Source organism: Perna viridis, chromosome 10, assembly GCF_037379345.1.
Source record: "Perna viridis isolate PV_CMFRI_1.1 ecotype Kerala chromosome 10, ASM3737934v1, whole genome shotgun sequence".
NCBI lineage: Eukaryota > Metazoa > Mollusca > Bivalvia > Mytilida > Mytilidae > Perna > Perna viridis.
The window spans coordinates 10,555,097-10,561,923 of NC_142454.1; the positions used below are offsets into that span (position 1 = coordinate 10,555,097).

The 6,827-nt window shown below is 32.9% G+C and overlaps 1 protein-coding gene across 1 annotated transcript in view; it reads right to left on the reverse strand.

Moving 5' to 3' along the window:
• The window catches only part of LOC148604489 (uncharacterized), a 60,514-nt gene extending 54,009 nt beyond the window's left edge, over window positions 1-6,505 (reverse strand). Inside the window, 1 exon segment of the mRNA XM_088550162.1 lies at window positions 6,442-6,505. The gene's annotated coding sequence lies outside the window, so the exon portion shown is untranslated.
• Window positions 6,506-6,827: the final 322 nt, after the last annotated feature.

Sequence of the window (6,827 nt, forward strand, 5' to 3'; positions counted from 1 at the left end):
TTTATGTTTTTTGCATACATATTATTGTTTAATTTTAAAATAATTGTTCAAAACTGATATGACTATGATATATAACATTGTTATGGCTTTTAGGTACATTTACATCATGAACATATAATAAAAGCATAGTTTGTTTGATGTTATAACTTGTATTTGAGTCCTTTACCAGTTTAAGTGTTCGGAGTATTTATACACGCAATACATCAAAACACCTATGTACTTATTTTATCTTATATGTAACTGTTGATCAAACAAACCGTGCACTTTGTAATTGATAACTGATATTCTCATGGGACATAAACGTGAATTAAATTGATAAAAATGCAAATTATCATAGCTATTGCATTGCATTCTTTTCTGGTTTGTATGTGTAATTTATACCCTTAATTCTGGTGTTCAGGCACCTAGATCTATAATTACAATTACGACATAATAAAAGGCTTTAATAAGGAGGATTGGTATGCCAATTAATAATTTGAAAGGTATACAATGTGCAGCCATGAAAAACTGATGTGATTTGTTAAAATAAGAGTGCATTATTATTTCACCCTTTTCAAAATTGAACTGTCTATTCCATATTAGAACTTTTCACAAATCTATAAGGCGGCATTTATCAGTTCCACATGCTTTGTTCTAATAGAGTTAATAAGTAAGCGTTAAATTATACATTAACTATTGGCCTACCAAATGTTCAATGTCTGCTGTATAGGGTGACACGCCAATGTAACACATGAGGTAGATTTATCACACCAAACGTGGTCGAAGCTGATATGTATTCTGAGTGTGTTTCTGTGTGTATAACCATTTGATGCAGACAGTAATATTATACTGAATACCCTCCTCAATACATCTAACTTTTATGTATATGCGCATAAACTTACATTGTACGTGAAATTAAGCTGTGGTGTAATTGGGAAATTCACGTTAAATTAAGCTTAGGTGTGGTGTAATTGTTGAAGTTCCTGAGATATAGTGAATCTCAAAATGGAATGGAATTTAACACAACAAAACAAAACGAAAAAAAAAAAAAAAAACAAAAAACAAAAACAAAAACAAAACAAAACAAATCAGAAATGAACACTTGCATTATTCGATATAATTTATTATCATAAATTGAAATAGAAGGATGCGCATACGAAACTCTTGTACTTTTCGTTTTATGTTATTATTGTAAATGCAAATCAGAAAGATACGCATACGGACAAGGACAGGCATTGCCTTGTCAAGTGGGAGATGTATCGTGATGTTGGTGATCTATCTGGGTGATTTATCGTAATAACCAATGAATTTTAATGGTCAAAACTAAGAAAAAAAAAAGAAAATGACCAAAATAGCACATAATACTTATCATATAGAAATTTGTATTTCCTGTATGAAGTGTATTATAAACAAATAACATTTCTGTCAATAAAATTTAAAAGTTCATGATTTGGAATTGACATACCTAACTTTCAGTGTGTACGTTTGTTTTTGTTTTTTGTTTTTTGTTTTATTTTGTTTTGTTTTGTTTTGTTTTGCAATTTCAAATGTGAGTGACTTCTTACGCGATCTTGGTTTAAATCATGTATGGCTGCATCAAGTGACAAATAGTGTCTCATTTGAATTAATAGATAATCGTATCAATAATAAATTTCAACAGCATTGGTTTTTCACGCATCTAATAAAGTAGAAAGCTACGTGTATATTGTAATTTGAAGTATTCATTTTGTCTGAAAGTTACTTAAATTTCCATCATAGTTTTTACGAAGTGGCAAATTAAATTCAAATATGGAAATATGGAAATTGGTCGTTTATATATATATATATATATATATATATATATTAACAGAGGTTTGTGTTTATGTTGTAATATGAGAGCTTTTGAAGATGAATACCACTATGACCTGTTTGTCCTGCTTTTGGATTTCTACGTTTACCAATTTTGCCATAAATATACACATGTACATTCCATATTTATAGCAAATTCTGTAAGACTGGCTTTAGAGCTGACCTAATCCCCCAAAAAAAGAAACCTACCCTGCACCCAGTTTTTTTACTGGAGTCCGAGTTGCCCATTTGCTGTTGTTACTTTGTATGCATTATTTCAGTTACTTTATGTTCTTTGTTGTGTATTCTTTTTTCCATGTCTGGTCTTTGTCCCTGTATTACATTCTTTTGATTACTTCTAGAGCATTGGTTCCCTTGTTCAGATTCTTGTCAGATCCTTTGATCTCCGTTTTTGCTGTACATCTGATGTTTTGTTTTTAATTTACCAAGGTGTGAGATTTTGGACAATTCAAATATGTCAAAAACAAAAAAAACATGGCATGAATGTGAAAACAAGAGAGAAGATATACATACCCAATGTAGTGAACTTAACAAAACAGATTACGCATAAAATCTGAGGACAAGTACAACAAGGCATAATACAAAAAGCAATAAAGCACTTGCAATATGAACTGCAAAACAAAAAAAAAAAACAACAAAAAACAGAAGTGACGTTAGGGTGCACATATCCTGCTCTGCCAGAGGCATCTGTTATAATTGAGCCTACCAACCTTAGTATAGCTCGCGGACACGAGTCACGTGCAAAAAGGGATACTGCCAAATACAATTGACACTTTGGTCATTTCTATTATTTCAACAAAACAGCATGCTGTAAATAAAGTTTTAGATGTGGAAATGACAGAAGATATACGAAATACACAAATAAATTTATTAAATACAATATACATAAAAATAGTGGCACCTTATTTATTTGAAGACGGAAGAGTTGATCTTGAACTTGATACAACAAAGTAATAAATAAAGTTGTGACAAAAAATTAAGGAATTTGAATTGTATCTGTGTAATTCCAAGACCCTCACAGGATTATATTGTGATTTAATTCGGTAAAAGTATATAAAATGTAATGCGAACCTGTAGCACTCCGACACAAGTCACAGAAGAGATAACGCCAAATACAATTCACACTTGGACGATATATATATAGCTTCAAAAAATATCATGCAGTAAACAATGTTAATGGTGTGGAAATATGGTAAGGGTATTCCATCATATCAAAGAACATGAGATTCGGGATACTACAGGCACTATTAAGTCAGTCTCATGTCTTGATTTTGAATAATATGTCGATGGAAAAGGAAAACTCATGACAAAACTAAACGACAAATGCGATGACTTCTCATTCCGTATTGTCAACTTTCCTTTCATCCTTTCAACATTTCCTTAGAGCAGCTGTGTATAATATTACGCCAGAGCTTGTCGAAAAGATGTAGACTGTTTTAACTGTGCTGGACTTTCTATAATAAGTCTGCCGAAAAAGGGTTATGTTACTTCAAAAATAAAGTGAGCACAGCAGATGTTATATGATCGTCATCATGAGCTTGTGGATCGTTATGGTGTATTCCTCTCCATGAGAACCGATTTGTTCACTGTGCCATACCGCCCCTTTTCTCTTTCGTCTAACGGGGGCGTGACATTTCATGAGCAACTCGGCGGGTGTTTCTACAAGACAGTTGAGGACGCTATCCCACCGGAACTCCTGCATTGCTTGATTGCACCTTATGATTAACTGCTCAATATACAAAAGAAATTTAAAGAAAAAATATTGTGTATATGACGTGGTGTAATTTAAATCGAAAAAAAAAACAATGATACACGTCTCTGTACATTTATAACATTCCATCAAAGACTAAAAATATTTGCAAAAAAAGACATGTACAAAACCACTGTCTTAATGGTACAATTAAAAAAAACGAGAACGTCTGATAAGTCGATGTTGATGCAAGATTGACCAACATCAATATATTGTTTTTTTTAACAAGCATTGACAAAAAGTATGAGAAAGTTCAAGGTCCACAAAATGATTTGCATATCTAATTAGAAAACCAGCGATTTTGACTGATTAGAACCAAGGGAAAATCATTTAAAATACTAGTAGATTAATGCGCTGTTATATTAATTGGTTATTTGTTTAGACAAAAGGCGACTCTTTGGCCAAAAACAAATATTGTCGCGTATGCCTTTTTCTGTAATTCCATCTCATTTTATTATTGAGATTGTCTTTTGCAAACTGATATCTTGTTCCAATATCTTAACAAACAAAGATAGTCCTTTTTCATAATTAGGACAACGAGTACATATGAATAATTTTAGTTTTGTTCTTTTGAGTAAGCTATGCAACTGATATCCAAAGTTCATCACAAATTTTGACATTGAATGAAATGATATGGAAGCATTTTCGTTCGAACCATATTTTTTATTTTGCAAATGTACAAAATGTTCTCGAAATGATCCTAAAAGGCATATTGTTTTTTCAAAGTAACAGTTTTGTCCTTAGCATATCTATAGTCCCCAGTTTTTAGTTGCTCATTTGCTTTTGTTGCTTTGTGTGTATGATTTTGGCTGCTTTGTGTTCTTTGTAGTGTGTGTCTGTTTTCCATGTCGGGTGTTTGTCACTGGATAGCATTCCTTCGATTACCGCTATAACATTGGTTCCCTTGATTACTCTTGGAAATCATTTAAAAAAAATCAAGGGAACCAAGATTCTAGCAGAAATCAAAAGAATGTAATTCAGGGACAAAACCAGATATGGAAAACTGACACACATAACAAAGGAACATGAATAACCAAAATAATACAAAGTAACTAATATAGAAGAAAAACGCGGACTGTACTAAAAACTGGGGGCATGGACCAGGTGCACCGGTAGAGGAAGCGTCCTCTGCTTTTCTAAAGACACCCGCCGACTTGCCTATAAAAAGTCAATTCCAGGATAGACGAATGAAAAAAGTAAACCTATAACACGTTGAACAAATCAGTTATCATGGTGCAAAGGGATACACCGTTACGATCCACGAATTCAAGATGACGACCATAAAATTTCTGATGTGATGACTTGTAGCAACATTATCATCTTACAGAAGCCTATTGTAAGAACGTTAACGCAATACAAAGAATCTGCGCAATTACGTCCAGTTATGCCATAACGTATGAGTTATAATATGAAACCTCCATACCCAGGCGACGACGGGAAGTTGCAACAGATGGAAGGAAAGTTGACAATACGGAATGGAAAGTTATCGTATTTGTCGAATAGTTTGGTCAATAGTTTTCCCTTACCTTCGATCTCTAAGTGCTGTAAGTGTAGGTCACGACATGAGCCTGAATTCATTGTTTGTAGTATTGTTTTTAAAATTTTCAAGATAATTGACTCAGTCTGAAGATCGTCGAAAAAAAGAGTGGATGAAACATTCTTCCATTTACTTGATGATTTTTCAATCGCTGCTGAATTTTTCTTATAGAAAACGCTTTTTTTAATTTGCTTACTCTCTCGGTATTTCTATAAAATTTGCTTACTCTTTCGGTAATAGAAACAGAAAAAACAAAATAAAACAAAAATAAAATGTGTTTATTTTAACACGGTCCGAATATTTTCGGCCGACTTGTGAATGGGGCGAGTTATCCTACATTATAATAGTCAAATCACTGCTAAATAGATAACAAATTTTCGTCCTCTGTGACATTAAAGATTATCTGAATGATACCAGTAAATTCCTTAAACTTGACTTATAAACAACCCAACCTACTGTCAGGTTAATAATAAAAATTCCGTACAACTCCATATAGTGTAGATTAAACGCCAGTTTATTGGCAGAATATGGAGAAATTATCTTCATACACTGATTAAAACATGCACTGAGCAAATGTGAATTTTGTCGCAAGCATGGGTTTTATTCGATATCGTTAATAGCATTGTCTTTAGCTATAATCGTATGGAATTGCTACACAATATCGATAAAATATAAGGACTTGGTTCGCAGCCTCCACTGTCAATCTTCTATACCATCCGTTATAATTCATTGACTTTTGTTTGTATGCTTTTACAATCAATAATCATATCCAATTTAATATACAATCTAAGTTGCATTTAGCAAAATCAAATAATAAAACAGGGACGATGCAGGATTTAAGGTTAGGGAAGGAGAACATAAAACAGAGGCGAATGTAGGATATATGGTTAGAGAAGGTAAGTAGAACTAAGGATCGGAAAAGCAAGACCCCTTTTCGGGTAAAAAACTGAAACAGCACAATTTCATGCAAATCAATTGCAAATTTTAGGCGAAGTGTACGCCGGGTTCGCCCCCTATACATTTGCGCCTGTAAGAGTATAGACAAATGACAGACGACCGGATTCAGACGGAAAAAAATTCGGGATCTTCATCGTCACTTCAACCAACCGTAGGTTTTGTTTTAAGACCAGCGGTACATGCTTGATAGGATTCGGATAAAAAGTGGTATAATATTAAATGTTAATATTTGAAGTTTAAATAGACAGGGCTTACAAAAAAACGAAGGAAAAATATCTTTTTGTTTTGGATTTTCTCCAAAGGAAAAGAACTTGAAAAAAGAATGTTACTATTTAAATAAGCAAGCAACAATAATACATATTAAACTCACCTTCTCCTGCTATAACAAGCATTTATAATTGCCAATAACAATCTGATTCATGTCAAGTCAGATAACGTTTGCTGTCGTATCTATTTTTATCATAAAAAAACCTATGACACGGTTAAATCGTATTTCATATATCTTTATAAAGATGCTATGGTGAAAAAGGAAAACATGAGCGATTTTTATTCGATTTAATATTTTAAATGAAAGTTAAAACCAAAGTACATTACCTGATTATATGACTGATTAAACAAACTTGTAAGAGGATGAAATTATAACAATCTCCCTCTTTTCCCTGTGAAGCGGGAGAAATGTTCCTAAACAGATCGATAACGGATGTCAAAACGGGACCGTTACGAAGAAGGAGGGTACAACATCATTGCTATTTTTCG